Here is a 24,016-nt window from a genome sequence, read left to right as displayed (position 1 = left end):
ATGGTGGGGAAAATGGCAGCATGCAATGCAGTCATACATGGTACTGCAGAAGTAGTTGAGAGTGATATCTTAATCGCTGGTGGGGGAGGGAGGCATGGGAAGGCAGGCAGGTGGGCTGGCAGAGACTAATATTGGAATGGACTTTTGAATCTCAAAGCCTACCTCCAGTGACACACTTCCTCCAACAAGGCTACATCTCCTAGTTCTTTCCATTCTTTCAAATAGTGTCTCTCTCTGGTGATTAAGCATTCGAATATATGTGCCTATGTGAGCCATGTTTATTCAACCCTCAGTATCTAATAACAAATATAGTAATTAAAAGTAATAATAAAAAGAGCTGTCATTTGGAAAAAAAATATGAATGATAAGTAAAATAAGCCAGGCATAGAAAGAAAAATACTGGGTGCTTTCTTTTACATGTAGAATTTAAAAGCTGTCACATGCAGAGGATAAAACAGTGATTATTGGGAGCAGGGTAGGGAAGGGAATGGGAGATGCAGGTCAAAGGACTCAAAGTGGCAGTCTAAAGAGCTACCATACAACACAGACTCCTAGGTAATAGTGGTGTATTGCATTCAGGAATTGGGTGGACAAAGAAAATGCAGATGATTTGGTCATAGAAGGCTATTGGGTAACTGTGAGATGATAGTTGATGATTAGATGATGTCTACCTTAAATAGACAAAATGAAATTTATATTTTAAAATATTCTAAAGTAATCTTCCTTTTATTATTTATGTACTTATTTTTCTAGTAAATTTGACATTCCTGTGAATAACTGTACAATTTTCACATATTTAACACCTGAACCCTTGACACTCAGTAAAAATTGTATAGAGTATATGACTGAAGCTGAGTGACCAAATAGAATTTCTTCCTTTTGTAAACCTCCTTACAGCCACATTCTAAATCCATTCGGAAAGAAGTGAAGGTGTGAATTAATTTCCTGTATTGGATTTTTTTTTCTTCCTGTGACACAGAGGTGAGAGCCGAATCCATTTTCACCTCATTACATTTCGACTGCATCCCTCTATGGGGCATTCACAACTCTTCTCTTCAAGGAGAACAAGTCTTTCATCTCCCTGCTGGAAACTTTGCTTTCAATTAATTATTTTCAGAATAAAACATGTACTAATTCTGTTGTATTGGTTGAGCTCTCTGGTTTCAGGGAGTCTTGCAGAGACGCTACTTCATCCAGACTGCAAACGTCTTAGGAAAATATGATTGTGATGGTCAAGATGTTGGCATGGAAGATTCTGGCAGAGATGTGCATTTAATTAGCAAGATGTCAAACTAAAATCTAAAAAAATCCTTATCTTGCTTTGCTCTACCAGCAAATTATTCTTCATTCTAAGAATCCATTTCTTTTGTATTCTTTCCTATCAAGTTCCAAATTTCACCCTTCCACAAACTCAAGTCAAAACAAAAAATTATGAAGACAATATGTGATCCTTCTTTGCTGCCTTCCCAAACAGAAAGAATATGTAGTTATGGACCTAATGTCATGGTTCAGTTCTTCCGATACATTTAATTATATTTCCTGATATTAACATAAATTTATTAATGTTTAGTAACAAAGTATTTTATGGTAATAGGAATTGAACCTAGCATTTCACCTAAGCTAGATAAGCACTCTCCCACCGAGTTATGCTCCTAATCAGTATTTTTTAGTATTTGTCTTGAATAACTTTATTCCATCATTTTATTTCCAGTGTTTCTGAGTTCTAGTACTGATATGTTGCCTTTTCAAAATTGCATATATGTGACAACATGTAAAGAAAAAGAGGCCAGAGGCCTTGAATTGAAAGGATGGGGAGATAAATGGGAGGAAATGGAGGAAGGAAAGGGAAAGGGGGAAGGATGTAATTATATTTTAATTAAAAAAATGGAAAAATGCATATAGTTGTATTATGGCTGTGTGCCAGGAAATATTCCTAAAAACAAACAAAAAAACAAAAACACATAGAGGCAGCTGGGTGTTGTGGTGGCACATACCTGTAGTCCAAGTGTAGCTGGAGCTGCGGGCCGCTTCTCGCCACCCGGCTCCCGGCCACCAGCTAGCTTTACCCAAAATAATTACACGGAAACTGTATTCTTTTAAACACTGCTTGGCCCATTAGTTTCAGCCTCTTACTGGCTAACTCTCACATTTTGATTAACCCATATTTAGTAATGTGTGTAGCACCTCGAGGGGTGGCTTACCAGGAAGATTCTAGCCTACATCTATCTTGGGTCAGAGCTTCATTGTATCTGCCTGAGGCATCTGCCTCACTCCCAGCATCCTGTTCTGTCTACTCTACCCACCTATGTTCTGACCTATCAGGCCAAGCAGTTTCTTTATTAATTAACCAATGAAATCATCAGATAAATAGAAGACACACCTATATCGTTTCCCCTTTTTCTGTTTAAACAAAAAAGGAAGGCTTTCACTTTAACATAGTAAAATTACATATAACAAAACAGTTATCAAGCAAGAATTACAGTTACAATATTTAGATCTATTTTATCTTTTATCGTATCTAAGGAAAACCATAACTCTCTATCCATTCTTCAACTCCATCAAAGACTCCCAAAGGATATAATATTACCTAAGTAAACAAGAAATAAGCAACTTTCAAAAACTCTAGAAATGACAGAGACATCTCGCTGCCTAGGCAGTCACCCAAAGTTCCTCTGTACCGTTGGGGCATCCATCTTCGGCCTTCAGGCTCATAGTATCCAGCAGACATTTCCATAAAGCAGAAAATTCCAAAGACTGTTTAGTCACTATCTGCTGTGTCCTGTAGAATCTCCCACAGACTCTTTCATAAGTCAGGAAGCTCAAAAGATCATCTCACCTTTAGGGAAGTTCAGAAGTCCTCTCTCTGAGGGTTCTCTGTGTCCAGTTTATGCAACAGTCCAGGCAAGAGCAGTTTCTTGCCCAAATTGCTATCAAACTCCATAAGTAGCCTCTTGGATGCCCATCTTCCTCTTGAAGTAGCTGGTGCTGCCAGGAGCAGATGTGTCTCATTATCATAAAAAGCCCTAAGTTATTAAAACATTTAAATGCCATATTCTATAGTCCTTGAAAGATATTAGGAATGCCTATCTAACTGAAATATATCTCTATATATCTAGAAAATCTAACTAACATGACTACAAGCTTGACTATTACCAATGATTATTCATTAACAACCTATATTTCCTAATTATACATTACATTTTTAAAATGAACTATACAATCACAATACCTTAATCAAGATCAGAAATACATATAACAAAATTGACCTTAAATTTAAATCACTAAAGCAAAATCCATATCAAAGCAAATTATTCATATCTATATCATATTCCCCATTTAAATGTAAAAGAACATTTATAAACAATATTTGGGAATATGGGCACAGATATTTCTCTCTAAACTGCTTCCTGCTGAATGGGGGCACTGTTAATCAGATCTTTCATGGTGTAACCTGTGTGCTAGGTTCTTCTCAGTCAGCAGTTGAGCAAAGTAATTTTTTGAGGGTATTCACAGCAACCTTTCAGGAGGGCGTGGTCTATCATACCATATTGGGATAAAAGCAATCCACAGGGTCTCATCCTCTGTGAAAATAAAAGAAGAACCTCTATTCCAAAGTATCATATCCTTAGATCCAAATTCTGAAGTCAAGGTATTTTCAAAATATCTATGTTGGATTAGTTGAGCAGCATTTATAAACAAATATCTTTTAGCATCTTTTGCTCCTTCCTCAGCATTCAAACAATTCAAAGAGAGCATAATAGCATACAGTATCAAGATTCTCTGTGTATTTTCCATCTTTGTGCGGCTTTATTTTAACCTCTATTTCGTTTATTTTTACTTTTATTTTTTTGAGACAGGTTCTCTGTATATCTTTGACCTGGAATAACTCTGTAGACCAGGCTGTCCTTGAACTCACAGAGATCTACTTGCCTCTGATTCCCAAGTGCTGGGATTAAAGCTGTATGCTACCACACCTTGAAATCACAGTGATCTGTCTGTCTCTGCCTCCCAGGCATTGGGATTAAAGGTGTGTGGTACCACACCTTCAAGTCACAGAGGTCAATCTACCTCTACCTCCCAAGTGTTGGGATTAAAGGTGTGTACTACCACACCCAACTACTTCCTTTTTTTCTTTTTTACTTTTAAGAACTTTAACCTTTAGCCTGCATATATTTTTAACACATAGTAAACCATTTAGACATTTTCTTCGACTTTGAATCTCTCTTTTTGTGGCCACATGAATCTTTAATTTACAAAACAATATTGGTAGGACTAAAGCTGTGACTTTGGCAGCTGGATCCAGCCTATTCCTTCGCTTTCCAGCCTCATGGTGGAGGTACCGGCTGTAGGCTGTAGCCATGTTTATCACCACAACTCTGTGGCAGTTCAAGGTCCCTGCCAGCAAGCAAGCTGCAACAGTGTTAAACAACAATCAAAAGCTCCATAGTCAGGACCGCCTGCTTGAAAGAGTCAGAGTTTGCCCTGGCAGGACGGCCCAGAAAGCTGGCATTTTAAAACGGCACAGCTTTTTTCCTGCTATGGCTGAAAACCGAAAAACACACGTTCAGCTTTTCATCAACACCATTTAAGTGTTTTGTGGCAGGACCTCTTAAAAGAGCTGCAGAGTTTTGCAGCTAAGGCTGAGTCAGGGAGCCTCTCTTAGACGAGAGCACTTGCTTGCCTCTTGCAAGCAGAGTCAGACCCGAGAAATTGCTGCTACCAAGAAAACATGCTTTAATCTAGTCTTTCCCAAGCTTTCTCAGGCTTTCTGTGGATCCAGTTATCCACGTGGGCGCCATTCTGTAGTGAGGAGCAGCGGGCCGCGTTTTCTACTTCCCTGCTCCCGGCTGCCTGGCTAGCTTATGCCCCGAAATAATTACACGGAAACTGTATTCTTTTAAACATTGCTTGGCCCATTAGCTTCAGCCTCTTACTGGCTAACTCTCACATTTTGATTAACCCATATTTAGTAATGTGTGTAGCACCACGAGGGGTGGCTTACCAGGAAGATTCTAGCCTATGTCCATCTTGGGTCAGAGCTTCATTGCATCTGCCCGAGGCATCTGCCTCACTCCCAGCATCCTGTTCTGTCTACTCTACCCACCTATGTTCTGACCTATCAGGACAAGCAGTTTCTTTATTAATTAACCAATGAAATCATCAGATGGATAAAAAACACACCTACATCATCTGAGTACATGGGAGGCTGAGTTAGGAAGATCACCATTAGATTGAGATTACCCTGTGATACATAGTGAGTTCTAATCCAGTCTGGGCTACATAGTGAGACCCTATTTCAACCCAACCCTCAAATATGAATTTAGTTACTGTATTAGTCAGGGTTCTACAGGATAACAGAACTTACAGAACTCTATCTATCTATCTATCTATCTATCTATCTATCTATCTATCTATCTATCTATCCATCTCTATCTGTCTGTCTGTCTGTCTATCTATCTATCTATCTATCTATCTATCTATCTATCTCTGTCTATCTGTCTGTCTGTCTATCTATCTATCTATCTATCTATCTATCTATCTATCTATCCATCTATCTATCTCTAGATATGTAAAGGGAATTTATTAGAATGACTTATAGGCTGTGGTCCAGCTAATCCAATAATAGTTGCCTATATACAGAAGGTTCAATAATTGAGTAATTGTCTTTTCTCTCCTTTCCTCAGAGGATGTCCACCTCAACCCGCTCAGGAGCTTCTTGGCTTCATCAAGGTTGTGGAGGGGTTTGCTTCCATCTTTGCTTTTGCCACCTGTGATGGGTTTAAGGACAAAACAAAAATCCAAGTGAGTTGTTCTTATAGTGTTGGCAACAATAAGACGATTACAACTACTTTTGGTTATCTATTCAGGTTGAATCAGGCGTCATCTAATCCACCATCACATGTCAGTGTGTGCAATGGGAAATGGGAAAAGCATGTCCCCATAGATGACGATTCTCCTCCTACACACTTCTGCACCACATTTGCAGACTGTGTGTTCATGTACTGCATTAATGCCCTAGTGCTCTATGTGGGGTACACCAACCTCTCTCTATTGGGATAGTTGCTAACTTCCCACCATTGACTTGATTGTTACTATTGTATCTCTGCCTGGGTTAAATCTCTTACAGGTATTAAAATAGCTACCAGACACAATATTGTTCAGTAATTTGAGCCTTGTCAGTCAAAAGTAGCAATGTGTCACTTTGGCTCTGTGACTAGTATAGGATCCCTAAATGTATCTGTGATCTTTGGATTTCTGAGTATGATACTTTGGGGGAGGAAATGCTTGGTTTGTGTAGAAGCAGACCAGGTTACATTGTTCATCAAATACACCAGCTTTCCACAGCCAAGGAGGCATGGAATATAATTAAATATAATGCATGAAGTATGTCCTGTACTATACCTTGTTGCCAACATCTTTAGAATCATTGTTTGTAATAAAGTAATGACTTTTTCAGTAAATTGGTTGGTTTAAGATTTTGCTGCTTTTTTGTATAAAACGTGCCTTTTCTAGAAATGTAAGATGTAAATGTATTTTACATGTAACTTTGAACATTCAGAAGCCTGTTATGAGATGATACTTATTTTTAAGTGAGCGATCATTTCACTAAGTTACCTTCTAAAGTGCTTACACCTTAAGCTTTAACATAAACATTCCTTAAGAAAAGTTATGTCATATCATAACACAGGAAGAATGAGATTGGAATATACACTACTGTCAGTTTGTACACATCATATTCCTAAAGCTTGCCTTGCTTAATAAAACCTTGATTGCATAAATTGTATTTAGAAAAAAAGTACAAATTTTATATTTGAATATTGCTCATGTAAAAAAAAATTTTGAATTACAAAGACCGAATATATATCTTGTTTCTGTTTTTCTAAATGACCTGCTATACTTATTAGGTGTACTAAAATTGTCTTAGAAGCAAGAACTTGAAAATTCTAACAAATGTATAGAGTTAACTTTGTGCTTCTATTGCCTGAGATATATTCAATATTTCTGGTGGTTTCTTATTTGGCTTGCTATGTTAGAAAGAGCATGGTTCCCATGATAGCTTTATATATTGTGGGCATTCTCAATGATACTTTTTTGCTCTCCTAATTCATGCCAAGAGAGAAAAATCTACCTTTTTTCTTCAAGACCCTGTTTAGATGGTTACTAAAAATTAAGGTTACTTTTTACTTTTGAAACTTAGTCAATGAAGTTGTTTCTCTTGATTTCACTGATTTATGAAAACAAATGTAGTTTGGATTTCATATTTTTTTGTTTTTGAGACAGTGTTTCTCTGTGTATCTCTGGCTGTTCTGGCACTCACTTTGTTGACTAGGCTGACCTTGAACTCACAGAGGGTCTGCCTTCTTCTGCCTCCCTGAGTGCTAAGATTAAAGGTGTGAACCACCATCACCTGGCCTCATATTTTTTAATATTCATCCTTACTTCACAAAAGGATGATTAAGGAATTATGCTCATATAGAAAACTAAGTAAGTGCTGGAGAGGTGGCTCAGCTGTTAAGAGCATTTGCTCTTCCAAAGGTCCTGAGTTCAATTCCCACATGGTGGCTCAAAACCATCTGTAATGAGGTCTGGTGCCCTCTTCTAGCCTGCAGGCATACACACAGACAGAATATTGTATATATAATAAATAAATAAATAAATAAATAAAATATTTTTTTAAAAAAGAAAACTAAGTAAGCCATATTGTGTATGTGCTGGCTTTATACACACATTTGGGTATATTTAGAATACAATGCGTTTTGTTTTTCAGCTTTTTGTTATACAGGGATCCAGACTTCCTATTCTACAAGATGATATTTGTATGCCAAGCACATCTAGAGAAATTGCCTTATTTTCGCTGTTTTTTGTGGCAAAGTGTCTATGTAAGGATGTATATTTAATATAGCAAGCAACAAGGAAGTTATTTTAAAATATAGAAAGAATCCAGTAATTGTTCAATCCACCACACTCGATATCTTGTCTGGTCTTCAGTATAAACTGGAATCCCAAAGAAGTAACTTCTATACTAGTGAAGGAATGGACTTACTAGTGAGGTGAGCACAAGCAAGCAAAGAGCAAAAGCTCCCTTCTTCTCCACCCTTACATAAGGCTTTCAATAAAAGATGTGGCCCAGATTGGAGGTGGGCCTTCCTACCTCAAAGATCTGGATTAGAATTGAATTTTTCCACTTCAAATTGACAAAAATCCCTCACAAATGTGCCCCTCCATTTGGGGGTTTTAATTAATTCCAGATGTCCTTGAGTTAGCAATCAAGACTAGCCATCATAATTACAATAATTTTCATAATGTTGAAGTGATTTATTTCTGGATTTTATATATATGTTCATGTAAGGCTTGTATCAAAATGGTATAATTGTGTTGCTCCAGAGCTTTTTCCAGTCCTTTCCAAGTCCATACTTCCCAAAGGTACCTATAATGACTTCTGTGGTTATAGATAGGTCTTGACAGTTATTGCTCTTCATATAAATAACATTACATAGTACACATTCTTCAGTGCTTAGCTTTTTAAATGTAATTTTAAATTTTTAATTGACTAATAGGACCTGGAGAGATAACTTAGTGGTTAAAATGCTAATTATTTGTATACATCACAGAATAACTGTATCAGACAAATCCAACTAACTTTGGCATAGTTATCATTTCTGCCAAGAAAACATTTAATAACAATCTGTCATTTACAATTTCGAAGTATAGTATGATTTATTATTAACTACTCTCACTTTGATACACAGTAGGTCTTGGAGCACATCTTGTTATCCCCTTATTGGAAATTATTGTGAAATTCATCCTTGTTGTCTTATAGTCTGTTGTTTCACACTAATTTGTGTTATTTATTTTTATAAATGTATGACAGTGTATCTGCTCCCTCTCCTAGAAGCTGACTTTTGCATTGTTTTCAGTTTGGAGATGTTTTAAATAAAAATGCTGTGGATAAACATGTTTGTGTTGTGAAGAGATCTCATCTGCTTTGTGTATTGAGTTGTAATTGCTAGATTATAGTGTCCAAATGTGATTAGCTCTGTGAGATTCTGGCAAATAACACTTTTCTGTGGTTGGTATTTTATTTTGAACTATTTTGGAGGATGTGGGCTCGGTAGGTAATTAGCTAAGATCCTCATTGTTCATTTATTTGCTCTTTATAGAGAAAGGGGTATTTGTATAATTTTTTCAATTAAAAATTGGCAATCTAAGCCAGGTGGTGGTGGTGCACGCATTTAATCCTACCACTTGGGATGCAGAGGCAGGCAGATCTCTGTGAGTTAGAGGTCACTTTGATCTACAGAGCTAGTTCCAGGACAGGCACCAAAGCTATACAGAGAAACCCTGTCTTAAAAAAAAATCATCATTCTCTCTGGGCAGTGGTGGTTCATGCTTTAATCCCAGCACTCAGGAGACAGAGACAGGCAAATTAATCTCTGTGAATTTGAGGTCAGCCTGGTCAACAGAGTGAGTTCCAGAACAGCCAGGGCTAAATAGTAAGATACTATTTCGAAAAACTAAAAAGCAAGCAAACAAACAAAATCATCAAAAATATTGGTAGTCTGTGTTTCTAAAACTTGATTTATATATTTCTTCCTATATTCTAGTCATATTTTTAAAAAGCTATTATAATACTCCCCTTTCTTATTTATATACTTATTTTTAGTGGATTTAGTGTTCCAGGAATTACAATATGTAATTTTTATATATTAACACTGAGATCACTGACATCCAGTAAACATACAGAGTAGTGGTCAAAACTGAGTATGTATGTACTATGAACGTCTTCTTTAGATTCATTGCTTTCCATTTTCTTCTCTTACTGGTGTGTTTTGATGCACAGAAGGTTTTAATTTTGATGAGATGCAATTGGTCACTTTTCTCTTTTTTTGTGTGTCCCAGTGTAGAAAGTTTGACTAAGTTGGAGGTCTTTAATATTTCTCTTATACTCGAGCAGTTTGTGTTCTTTATTACACCGTGTGATTGGACATGGATCAGTTAACCTCTTATTGCAAAAACCATCCCTTCATCCGGGAAACAGCAGTGTAGTCTTTGTTATAATTCAGGTCTTTGTTTTTCAGATGTCACTTGGTTCCCCTGAGTTTTTTTTTCTTTCTGTTTTTGAGTTACTGTCTTAATTGTTAGAGATTCAGAACATCTCTTAAAAACTAAGAGTGAAGATAAAACTTTTTCTTTGATTTTTCAATGATTTTTGCCTGTTCTGTGTCTTTTGCAACTTGGTATAAACTTTCAATTTTTTTCTGATTTCCCGATAAATTATGTTGTGACTTGGGTTTGGGTTGTATTGAATATTAGTGTTTGGGTGGAAGCTTTACCCCCAGCCCCTGGCATCGATATACCCAAAGAATCTGGAATGTTTGGGTGAAAGTGTTACCCTAACCCCTGGCATCTATATACCCAAAGAGTCTGGATTGTTTGGTTGGAAGTTCCATCCCAAGTCCCTTCTCTGAGAGTTGCCTCAGCCCAGACTCCACCTCTGAGAAAGCCCACCAAACGATGACCACCTCCCCAGAGATGCTCAAGACCACTCCTACAGGGTATTTAAACTGCCCCCCAGAGAACAAACGTGGTTTTCTGGTTTTCCTTCCCTGTCTCCTCTCTCTGGGGGCTGAAAGGCCACCTGGGAGCATTGGTATCCATTAAACCTGGGCTTTTAGAAATTTGGTTTGATTTTTGTCTGATTCAGATAATTGCATTGGCCGAGAGTTTTATTGGGACACAAAAACTTTTCAAATTAAAATCATAATAATATTGACTTTTCAAAACAATGACATGATGTATTTCTTACTATTTTGGTCTCTGGTTTTTCTCAGTAATGCTTCATATGAGAAGTGGTAAACAACTCTCATTAGAGTTCCTTCTGGGTAGCTTGGATTTTATGATATTGTAAATAGTCTTGTCTTCTTAAAAATACCTTCTTTAGATGGTGTCTCCATATAATCTGGTCTGGCCTGGACACCGCTCTAAAGAAAAGTTGCCCTGAATGCACAGAAATCCTTTGCCTCAGTCTCCCAACTGCTGAGATTACAGGCATGTAGTAACAAATCTGGTCTTTCTTTTAAAATCATCTCTAGTTGTTTCCTGATAATTATATACACATATAAATGATTTTTGTCTGTTTAATATTATCTAGTACTTTCTTGTGTTTACTTAACTACTTTTAGTAGTTATACTTAAATTTAAATAGCTTAATATTTGAACTTAACCAATTTGATATTTCTTTAAATATTTAAAATAATTTAATGTTTAATTTAAATAATTAAATCGATTCTTTTGGCTAGTGAATAGTCGTGTTATCATTTAGTTTTGGTGGGCAATCAAGAGCAATGGCAACAGCCTGTGTTGTTTTATGGGCCTCTGGGGCGTCCCTGACAACTTCTGGAGTTGTTTCACACCCCTAGCATTTGAATTTTTGTTTAATAACCTATAGCATCTGGGAACAGCTTCTTCTAGCAAATGGAGGGTACCTATTTTTCACTTTCTCATTTCAAATAATTTTATTCATTTTTTATTTATGTTTTTTCAAGTCAGGGTTTCCCTGTGTCACACTGGCTGTCCTGGAACTCACTCTGTAGACAGGTTGGCCTCAAACTCAGAGATCAGCCTGCCTCTGCCTTCCGAGTGCTGTGATTAAAGGCGTGAACCACCACCGCCAGGCTTAAATAAATTATATTTTTAATTTGGCAACTGTATGGTAAATTTCCATATGACTTTTTCATTCCTTTTTGCTTTGATTAACTCTCTTGCTGCCTCTTGTTTTCTCCTATCCCCAGCCCTTCCTGATTGAACCTTTCAATCCCCAGTATTTCCTCTCTCTATTTTCATATTATCTACAGTCTTCTATCCCCACACTCCAGTCCTCTTAAGCCAACTCTCTTTCAGTGGCCTCTCTTATTTCCAGTCTTCTACAAGTACTCAAATTTTAACACACAGTATTAAAGTCTCTGCTGTTGTGGGGGTTGAAGGGTGGATAACCAATGGCCTTCTTTTTGACTGAGCAACATTTTTTTTGTAAAGATACCCATCTTATTTATCCATTTGTCTCTCGATGGATATTGAGCTGTTGCTCCCTTTTAGGTTGTTATGAATAGTGATGCTGTGAATATGCACACGTATGTGTATTTGTTTTCAATACTTTGGGGCATTGAGTGTCGTTTTCTTTTACTGTGATGTCTTTGCTACTCACATTAGGATCATAGTAGTCTAAATTAGATAGGACATGTCTTTACATCTTGAATGTTGTGGGAGGCATTGTGAATGACTGACACTAATTCTTCCCTCAATATGTAATAGTTTTCCCCAGTTGAGGGCATCAGCTCCAGGATTTCTTTAACAGGAAAATTTTTAATGGTTTATTCAGTTACTATATTTCTACATTCGTTTCTTTCTATTTATAATCTTTTTTCTTGCCCCTCCTTTAGAAATTTATTTATTGTTATTGGGCATATGATGTGTATGGGAGGCTGTGCCATTAAGTACATGTGTAAGACACTTTGTGGGGTTCTTCCTCTCTATCTCTGCGTGGGTTCCAGGGATGGAATTTGGGTCATAGGGCTTGTGTGACAAGCACTTTACCCATTGAATTTTTTCTGATGACCCATATTTAATTTGAGCTATTTTTCGTAATTGGTATGTGTATAAGAATGAGTGTATTTTATTTATGCTACATAATTTATTATTTTATTATTGTTAATAGTATTCTTTCATATGTTCCTTTTTATTAAATATAATTTATTATTTATTTCTGTTGTAGAGAGTGTGTGTGCACATGTGCACACATGCATATACTTCTTGCCACAGAGCATGTATGCAGGTCAGAGGACAACTTGCAGGAATAATTTCCCTTCTACCATGTGGGTCTCAGATTGAACTTGGTCCTCAGGCTTGGTGGCAAGTGCCTTTATCAGCTGAGCCATCCTGTCAGCCTTAGTTTTCACTTTTCTATCTGTAAGATGTGTTTTCACTTTAATTTCTTATTTTACTGATTCACTTTTTCTCTGCTTTCCTTGTTAACTTGGCAACATTTGCTTTGTAGAAGGAATGGCGGGCTGTGTCCCGCCACCTGGCCGCCAGCTAGCTTTACACCTGAAATAATTACACAGAAACTGTATTCTTTTAAACACTGCCTGGCCCATTATCTGTAGCCTCTTATTGGTTAATTCTCACATCTTCCTTTAACCCATATTTAGTAATCCGTGTAGCACCACGAGGTGTGGCTTACCAGAAGAGATCTTAACCTGCATCCATCTCAGAGAGGAGAAGCATGGCGACTCACTATGGCGACTTCCTGAAGCGTCTGCCTCACTCTTTCCCAGAATTCTGTTCTGTTTACTCCACCTACCTAATTTTCTGTTCTATTGGGCCAAGCAGTTTCTTTATTAATTAACCAATGAAAGTAACACATAGACACTCCTCCATCATTTCCCCTTTTTCTGTTTAAACAAAAAAGAAAGGATTTAACTTTAACATAGTAAAATTACATGTAACAAAACAGTTATCAAGCAAGAATTACAGTTACAATATTTAGATCTATTTTATATTTTATCATAACTAAGGAAAGCTATAGCTATCTATTTATTCTTCAACTCCATCAAAGACTCCCAAAGGATATAATACTACCTAAGTAAACAAGAAATATGCAACTTTCAAACTCTAGAAATAACAGAGAGAACTCGCTGCCTGGACAGTCACCCAAAGTTCCTCTGTACCGGTGGGCATCCATCTTCGGCCTTCAGGCTCATAGTGTCCAGCAGACATTTCCATGAAACAGAAAATTCCAAAGACAGTTCAATCACTTTCTACTGTGTCCTGCAGAACGTCTTGCAGACTTTTTCACGAATCAGGAACCCCAAAAGACCATCTCACCTTTAGGCAAGTTCAGCAGTCCTCTTTCTGTGGGTTCTTTGTGTCCAGTTTATGCAACAGTCCAGGCAAGAGCAGTTTCTTGCCCAAATGGTTATCAAACTCCATAAGGAGCCTCTTTGATGCCCATCTTCCTCTTGAAGTAGATTGGTGCTGCCAGGAGCAGACGTGTCTCATTGTCATGAAAAACCCTAAGTTATTAAAACATTTAAAATGCCATATTCTGCAGTCTTTGAAAGATATGAAGAATGCCTATCTGAAATATATCTATGCACATCTAAAAAAATGACTAACATGACTACAAGGTTGACTATTATCGATGATTATCCATTAACAACCTATATTTCCTAATTATACATTACATTCTTTAAAATGAACTACAATCACAATAGCTTAATCAAGATCAGAAATACATATACATATAATAAAATTGACCTTAAAATCCATACCAATGCAAATTACTCATCTCTATATCATATCCCCCTTTAAATGTAAAAGAACATTTATAAACAATATTTGGGAAAATGGGCGCAGTTTTTTCTCTCCAAACTGCTTTCTGCTGATGGGGGCGCTGTTATTTAGGTCTTTCATAGTATAACCTGTCTGCTAGGTTCATCTCAGTCGGCAGTTGAGCAAAGTAATTTTTGAGGGTGTTCACAGCAACCTTTCAGGAGGGCGTGGTCTATCATACCATATTGGAATAGAAGCAATCCACAGGGTGTCATCCTCTGTGAAAACAAAAGAAGACCCTCTTTTCCAAAGCATCATGTTCTTAGATCCAAATTCTGAAGTCATACCGTTATAATATCCATTCTGGTTTAGCTTGGCAGCCCATATAATGAAATGTCTCTCTGTACTTAGCTCCTTTACAGTCAAAAATTTCAAAGAAAGCACAATAAAATACATAATCCAGACTCTGTGAATTTTCCATTTTTACATGGCTTATTTTTATTCTATCACTTTACTTTATTCTGTCTCTTTAAAGACTTTACCCCTTTTTAAGGCATTAACTTCATTCTCTATATATTTATTTTTTCTCTCTCTCAAGTCTACGTACAGTCATCCAACATTGTGACCCATTTAAAAGTCTTTTCTGTCTGAATCTGTCCTATTGTGAATCTGTAATTCTTTTACTGTCGAGAAACATATTTGATTTGCGCCTTTACGCCGCTAAGCGCTTAAGACTCTAAGCTGTGACATTCCTAGGTCAAAAACAGCTACTGTGTGCTTGCCCCGCCCAGTCCAACATGGCAGAGCCACTTGTGACTCTAAATCCGTTGCACCTCTGAGCTGCAGAGTGGCGAGCTGTTGGGCTATTCTGGATGTTGGCTCCACCTCTCTCCAATTTCAAAATGGAGGATGTACCATTTTCTACTAGCTCTGGGGCCACCAGGTAGGAGCCGCACTCAGCACTTTAACTCTGAGACTGAGCGTATGGCACAGAAACTCTTTTCATCCAAGTTACAATAAAATCTGGCATGCAGAGCACCACACAGTCTGAAAACATCTCTCTGTATAATGGCAGGAATCTGCCATGTTTTTCCGCCTGCCTAAGCCTGATTCTGCCATCTGCCCAGGTGCAGGCGGGGAGCGAGCTCTGAGCCATTGGCATGGTCTCAGAGCACTCTCCTTCTGATGCCAAGCGGGAACACAAATATCCAGTCCCATAAAAGTCACTGAAATGCTTTAAAGCCAGAGTTCGCGCTGGCGGCACAGGGCAGGAAGCTGCGTTTTTAAAATGACTCAGCTTTTTCTCTGCCGCTATTGCCGAAACAGGAAATCTCTCTACGGCACGTCCAGGCAAACAGCAAAAAGCTGTGTTAAACTCTCTCTCTCCTTTATTTAAAGCCCTCTCAGGTTTTTAAGTGGATTTAGTCACCACGTTGGAGCGCCAATCTGTTGAAGGAATGGCGGGCTGTGTCCCGCCACCCGGCCGCCAGCTAGCTTTACCCAAAATAATTACACGGAAACTGTATTCTTTTAAAACACTGACTGGCCCATAGTTTCAGCCTCTTACTCACATCTTAAATAACCCATATTTAGTAATTTATATAGCACCACGAGGGGTGACTTACCAGGAGAGGTCATAACCTGTGTCCATCTCAGAGAGGAGAAGCATGGAGACTCACTATGGCGACTGCCTGAAGCGTCTCCCCCACTCTTTCCCAGCATTCTGTTCTGTTTACTTCGCCTACCTAATTTTCTGTTCTATTGGGCCAAGCAGTTTCTTTATTAATTAACCAATGAAAGTAACACATAGACACTCCTCCATCATTGCCTATTTGTTATTCATTTCACAAAATTAATTTTTTTGTTTGTTTTTTGAGACAGAGTTTCTCTATTTTACCATGGCTGTCCTGGAACAAAATTATTTTTTTTATCTGCTTTATGCTCTCAGGTACTTTTATTCCCTATTGACATGTATGCTAATTTTCATTATTCCATTCTTCTTGGTGACATTAGGTTCTTTTGCTCCTTTTTTCTCTAATTCCTTGAGGTATAAAGTTACTGATTTCAGATATTTCTTTTTTCCCTTTTATTGATTTTTTGTGGATTTTACATCATTACACTCTGATCCCACTTATCTTCCAGTCTCCTTGAATCTGCCCTCTGTCCTTGTAACCTCCCCCAAATAAAAACCAAATTAAAGAAATAAAAAAAACAAGCAAAAAGAAAGAAAGAAAGAAAAATTCCCAGTAATTCATAACGATGACCCCAGCTAAGACTACTAGAAATAGTGGAGAGGGTGTCTGAACTGCCCTGGCCCCATAATAAGATTAGTGACTATCTGAATCGTCATCATAGATTCTACATCCAGTAACTGATGGAAGCAAATGCAGAGATCCACAGCCAAGTACTGGGCTGAACTCCTGGAGTTCAGTTGAAGAGAGGGAGGAGGGATCATATGAGCAAGGGGGGATTATGATCATGATGGGGGGAAACCACAGAGTCAGTTTAACTGAGCTTGTGGAAGCTCATGGATTCTGGAATGAAAGCTGGGGAACCTGCATGGGACCTAACTAGGCCCTCTGAATGTGAGTGACAGTTATATGGCTTGATCTACTGTGGGGAGGAGTGGCAATGGGACCAGGACCTATCCTGTGTACATGAACTGGCTTTTTGGATCCCATTCCCTATGGTGGGATACCTTGCTCAGCCTTGATACAGCGGGGATGAGCTTGGTTCTGCCTCAGCTTGGTATGTCAGACTTCATTGACTCCCCAAGGAAGGGGGTACTTTCATCTTTACTTGAGTCATTGTTCTGGTTCAAGGCCTCTGGCTTTTGCTACACCACTGATAATGGGCTCTCACTGGGGCTCCTCTTGGATATCCTGTTGTTGTCTTGGGTCATGAAGATCCTGTGTTTTGGATCTGTAGATTTGTCTTCTTCACATGCTCCAGCAGTTCATCTATGGGTTGGATGTTGGGGTGGGCCACCTCATAGTCCTGGGTGGAAGGTGGGTTGGTCAGCTTGCTAGCTTTCCCTTATTCTCACTACCTGGGCAAGCTCTCCAGCACTGCCTCAGCTAGCTCACCTAATGCAGCCTACAGCAAGGAACAGGGCTAGTTTTCCTACTCTCCAACCCTCAGATCTAGGTCCCTCACACTCTTATTACCAGGGCCAGCTCTACTATTTTGCCCAGGCAAGGTGCAGGGCCCTCTCTCCTGGTTGTTGTAGTGGGAATACAAGGAGTGGGGTCAGCTCTCTTACTCTCATGCCCTCAAGGCTGGCTCACCTGCACCCCTGACAACAGGGTCTGGTTTACTGTGATGCCCAGATGAAATGCAGGGCCCACTCTCCTGTGTGCTGTAGCTGGTGTGGGGCAGGGCTAGTTCTCTCACTCTCATGACCACAGGGCTAGCTAGCTCTCTCAACTGCCATTGCTAGAGAGGGTCTTTCTGTGGAGGCCCTTTGTTTACAGAGATCAGCTGTCAGTGATGGTTTGATTCCCCCCCCCCCCACTGATGTGGGAGACTCTTCTGTTTGCATTGATTTCATTTGTTAATAAAGAAACTTCCTTGGCCCATTTAATAGGCCAGCTCTCAGGTGGGTGGAGTAGACAGAACAGGAAGAAGGAAGTGAGGTAAATGGCTCAGTCAGATGCCTCGGGCAATCGCCATGCCTCTCTTCTCTGAGGGAGACTCTATGAAGCTCCGGCCCAAGATGGACGTACAGTAGAATCTTCCTGGTAAGGCACCACTTTGTGGTGCTACACAGATTATTAGATATGGGTTAATCAAGATGTGAGAGTAAGCCAGTAAGAGGCTAGAGCTAATGGGCCAAGCAGTGTTTAAAAGAATACAATTTGTGTGTGGATTCCGGGCGGGACGAAAAGCAGGCCTGCCCACAGCCCATCACTACACCCCCACCGGTACTTAAGACATTGATTTGCATAGTTGGAATGCATGTTCTGAAGATGGGTAGGTCTGGGAAATGGAAAGTGTTCGCCTAAGGCAGACATAATCACATGTCCTGTTGCAGAAGCACGGGCTCTATTAAAATTAATAAAAGGGAAGAATTGTGGAGGCCCGAAAATGTGAGCCTATTTTCATGTTGACTAAAGGTCAGAGAATTGGAACTTACCTCTATCCCTTCAAGGTTATTGTGTTTCTACCTCAAACAAAGGTCCCACCTAGATTTAGATCAGAGAGTTCTGCTCTTTCAAGGTTATTATCAACAGGTGTGGCTAATATCCAGACCTTGTATTTCAGAATTGAGAAGTACATATGTTCCTACCACAAACAGAAGTCTAAGGATCCAACTAAGGGTCCAGTTCCTTTATGGAGATAACATTGTATTCTATCCAGGGAGTAGTTTGCGTACAGAATGTTTTGGTCTAGGGTGTGAGCCATCTCTCTAGCTCAGATGATATGTTTCTTGCAATCTGTTTATCCTGTGGCATCCAAATTGTGATGTATAATGTATATTCTTTTTCTTTTACACAGTTCTTGCATATGGTGGAAACATCACTTTTTAATGGTTATTTCACATATCAATCTGACCTCTCTAGTGTGTTTGGCATTTGGTACAGCCAATGTCTTTGAATACCTTCTCCACCAGCAGGATGCAGAGAGTGCTGAGGGAACATTTTTGAACAAGTTAATCACATCCAGCAGCCAACAAGAGGCACCAGTGGAAATATAACCCTTATGATGGCAGTCAGTTATAGGAAGGAAACTGTGTGGTGGGTTGAAAGAAAATGGCCCCCGTAGGCATAGAGGGAGTGGCATCATTAGGTGGTGTGGCCTTGTTGGAGTAGGTGTGGCCTTGTGGGAAGAAGTCACTGGAGGTGGATTTTGAAGTTTCAGATGCTCAAAATGGGATCATTGCTTCTCTTCCTTCCTGCTGCCAGAGGAGCCAGATGTAGAACTCTCAGAAACTTCTCTGGCACCATGTCTGGCTGCCTGCCACCATGCTTCCTGTCATGCTGATAATGAACTAAACATCTGACTTATAAACCATCCCCAATGAAATGTTTCCCTTTATAAGAATTGCTGTGGTCATGGTGTATCATCACAGCAATAAAACTCCAAGACAGGTGAATACTCACATCCCAGTGGATCCTCATCAGACATATGAGATTAGAGGAAAAGAGCATTTTGAGCCCCATCCAGCCCAGAAGCACCTCCTTTTGTCCTAGATGAGCCCCCTTTCCCTTCCTTCTAGAGTACAAGCTGCTGATAGCAGTATCCTTTGGGTGCCTGAAGGTATGTGGTTATTAACAATTCTGGGATGCATTCCATGCTCCTCTTCTAGGTCCCTCTATCTTACTGGTAGAATGTGCTCACTCTCCAGGTAATGCTTTGGCCTATTCAAAGCTGAGCTTCAGCTGCTGGCCTCTTGAGACACCGGCTCTGGGATCTGAGGAAAAAACCGATCATTGAGTGTCACTATTTCATCTTTCTTATTCAAGCCCAGGTACACAAGCCATAGTAACATCTCACTGCGAAATAAACTCTGTTGCTAGAAGCAAGCAATGTTCTTCCATAGTGTAGGGTTATGAGACACTGGAGAATCTGACATAGGACCTCTGTAATGATTTCAGCCACAAGAAGGCTGATACTTCTGGGTTCTAGGGGCCATGCATGTGCAGACAAGCTCTCAGGCAGAAGTGCCTAATGGCCCCGTGTGACCCACATACAGCATGGATTACATCATCCACATATGACTCAGCTAAGGCCTTGCATGCATGCATGGCTGCATTATCCACATATGACTGTTGGAAGAAGGCACTAGTTTCGTTCCCAGCTAGCTTAGACCCAAAATAATCACACAGAAACTGTATTAATTAAATCACTGCTTGGCCCATTAGCTCTAGCTTCTTAGCAGCTAACTCTTATATATTAATTTAACCAATTTCTATTGATCTGTGTATTGCCATGTGGCAGTGGCTTACGGGGTAAAATTCCTAGTGTCTGTCTCTAGTGGTTCCATGTGTCCCTCCCACTCTGCCCTTCTTCCTCCCAGCATTCAGCTTAGTTTTTCCCACCTAGTTCTGTTCTGTCCTTGCCATAGGCTCAAAGCAGTTCTTTATTCATTAACCAGTAAAAGCAATGCATAGACAGAAGAACCTCCCACACCATGACTCAGCTAAGCCCTTGTGTGCATGTGGTTACATCATCCACATATGACTCAGCTAAACCCTTGCATGCATGCGTAAGCCCGGTCATCTGCCTATGACGTAGCCACATCAACTCCCTGTATGCATGGACTAGGCAGCTTTTAACAGCTAGATGCACCATCTTTCTCTCTCTGCACACTGACTTTCACAGGCCTGTATACGCTCCCTCTAATAAAGTCCTAAGTGGGTTTGTTGTGTGTTCCATGTTTCCTTCTCACTCACTCCAGGTAATTTCGACCCCAGTCTATAATGTGCCTGTGTCTAGCCTATTGGTGAGAGGGTTCTTTTGAAACACATGAGCCCAACGTATTATGAGTACACAATGAAAAGGTGAGCAAGAGATGGGCCTTTTAGCTGAAAGTGTTGGCATACATAAATGATCACAGGACTCAGGAGCCTCTGCCAATGGGATTATAGTGCTTGAGGCTAGTGAGACTGTTTCAGAATACATGGGCAGGGAGTGGGCATGGGAAGGGGGAAGGGAATGGGAGGCAGAGGGGGAGAGAAACATTTTTAAATGCAGGTTTCTACCATGTGGGTCTCAGGGTTGAAATTCAGATTGTCAGGCTTTGTGGGGAGTACCTTAACAGGCTGAGCCATCTCACTACCTCTGCTTTGAAATGGTGATGTTAGTTGTGAGGGCCCACAGATGTGAGTTCTGTTCCACCTTGACGAAAGGTCGGAGAGTTTGAGCTTATTTTCACTCTTTCAAAGTTGTTGGTAACAGGTGTGGCTACTAATACTGCTTTCTGCCAAGTGACAGAAACACAAATTATTTGAATCAATGAAGCTTCTAGGCTATAACTGGAGGCTAGATTGCAATATTTGCTAGAATCCATTTATATCTAGCCTACCACATTTCTACTATCAAAGGGGGGAACACACCATGAGATGCAGGGACGGATGTTTCCCAGCATCGGTGTTCTTCAAGAAGTGCCTATTAACTTTGTGAAGCATTTGCTACTCCACGCTACTTTTTAGCTCCTCTTCTTCATTTCTAGTCTTTGTTCTTTGCAGCACGACTGGCAGGTTAACAGATGATAATGCCTGTGCACCTTTTGTCTCCTCAAACTCAAGGCTACTCAGATCTTAGCAGGGCTTGTGGCTTCTTCAAACTCCTATTTCTGTTCTCTTGAGTTCGCAAACATTATCTAAAGCTATGCTGCCTTTTGTGCCTCTTAGGAGCTCCTTTTAGCATGTGTCTGGACCACAGGCTAACAAATACCATAGAAAAAAACTAACATGCTTAAATTTGGGCTTGTCTTATAAGCTCCATGTAGCCACTGAAGGAGAAAGACACCAGACAAAACCTTACCTGTAGGCCACAGCCACATGGTGATACACAAATTAGTAAAAATGTGTTAATTTAAGATGTAAAAGTTAGTTAACAGAAAGCCTAAGCTAATAGGCCAAACAACGTTTTAATTAATAGAGTTAAAATAATCTATATGATTATTTTGGGTCTGGGCAGCCACAAACCAAACAGCCTCCATCTACAGCTCCCCTTCTTTCTGGGAACTGAAGACGTGTGTCCTGACTCAAGTGTCCTGAGATCTTGAGAGGAGAATCTGAGCAGGCAGGCAGACAGGCAGGCAGGCTGATGTTTCTTTGGACTCGGCTAGTTGTTCTCAGCAACAGTATTTAGTAAACTACAAGCAAGACCCTTGTTTGGTATGGCATTTCTGAGAATATTCTTTCATATTTATCTCATTTATGTAGCCCATCATAAGAACAGCCCCATGTGAGACCCACTGATTAGAAATGAGGTCAGGAAGCTGCCTTTAATAACTTCTCTGTGTACAAAACTGCAATTACTCTCTGTACTCAGTAAGGTAGACAATGAACACTACATAAAAACCACACACACACACACACACACACACACACACAGTCTTTCTACTTTGTCAGATTGCTTTCAACTACCAAACATTACACAAGTGTATTTATTTGATGACATCTGTTTTATATGAATAATCCTAACTGTATAATGTTCTGACAGGGAAAGGTAGCAGAACCAATCCCTTTTACTATCTGATTGTAAGGCTTTTATAGTATTAGACACTACACAGTTCTTTCCTTTTGCTTTAGTTTTTAACTACATTTTTATTTACTTTGTGCATGTATGCACATGCATTGTGTGTGTGTGTGTGTGTATACATGCACTCATGCATGTGTGTGGTCATATGTGTGCCACCACACACAGGTCAGAGAACAACCTATGGGAGTCAACTCTCTCCTTTCACCCTGTGGGTTCCAGGATTTGAACTCAGGTTCTCAATCTTAGCAGCAAATACCATTACCTACTGAGCCGTCTCACAGGCCCCTCACCCTGTAGTTTTGCATAAGTGAGGAGAGATGCTAATTTGGAGCATTCTCTGCCTATTCTTGAACCTTAGATGCAGAAAAAGGTAATTCATCAAGCACGGTCAGGGTTTGGCTTACAAAATAGTTTGCCCACAGATTGTTTAATTCAATCACATATTATAGAAATACATACTAAAACAAAATGTCATTTTGGAGGGTCCGCAAATCTACTGAGAAACAGTAGAATGGGAACTTGTATTTGTTGTTGATAAGAGCACAAGTTGTTTGTAATAGTTGTAAAATAATTGCACCACATATGCTATGAACTATAACCGATCTTCATATACACTGATGTGATAAATTTCATGTCTGAGAATTCATCCTAAAGTAATCATCTAATATATTATAAATAGGTTTATATTTAAAGATTTCACATTGTAGCCTCATTTATAATGGGAGAACTGGAAACCAACTAAATCTCTAGTGACAGAATATTGATGGGCCCACTTTGAAATAGATACAAATATTCTACAGCTATAAAAATAATACATAAGTGACATGATAATAATATTAATCAGAAGTTTTCATTTTCAACCATTATAGGCACAATGCCTCAGGCCTGTGACGTTCTGAAGGGCCTGCAAAGGACTTTGAAGCTTGACTAAAGTTGTTGGAGTTAACTGGCTCACACATCAAGATAACTCTGAAATCCAAGTCAATAAATGTTAAGTAAATGTCAAAACATACAATGCATTGATTTTTATGAATGCTTACACTTTAAATTCAGAAAACTTCAGTAGTTTGTCAAAATGGCTGGTTGAATGGTATGTTTAAAAGAATGAATGAATATATATTGTTTCTACTAAGAAGTACAATTATACTTCCAATACTTGGGAGGCAGAAGTACGAGGATCACAAATTCAGTGTCAGGGCCAATGAGATGGTTCAGTGGGTAAAGGCATTTGGCCTAAAGCCTCATGACTTGAGTTTGGTAGCTAAGTCTCGCATAGTGTAAGCAGAGAACTGACTCTCTCAGGTTGTTCTCTGACCTGTACTAGCATGTTGTAGCATGTATGCACATGCACACACACATACACAAACACAAACATATGTGCATATACACATGAACACTCAAATTTTAAAATAAAATAAAAATAAATATAGTTTTCTACTTAGTTACATAGCAAGTTGAGGCCAATTTGGGCTAT

General features: G+C 39.3%; 1 pseudogene; it reads left to right on the top strand.

The window, feature by feature from the left end:
* Window positions 1–24,016, top strand: part of LOC119804381 — a 32,925-nt pseudogene continuing 8,909 nt past the window's right edge.

This window comes from Arvicola amphibius, chromosome X (assembly GCF_903992535.2).
Source record: "Arvicola amphibius chromosome X, mArvAmp1.2, whole genome shotgun sequence".
NCBI classification, from domain to species: Eukaryota; Metazoa; Chordata; class Mammalia; order Rodentia; family Cricetidae; genus Arvicola; species Arvicola amphibius.
This window is presented reverse-complemented; position numbering and strand designations above follow the sequence as displayed.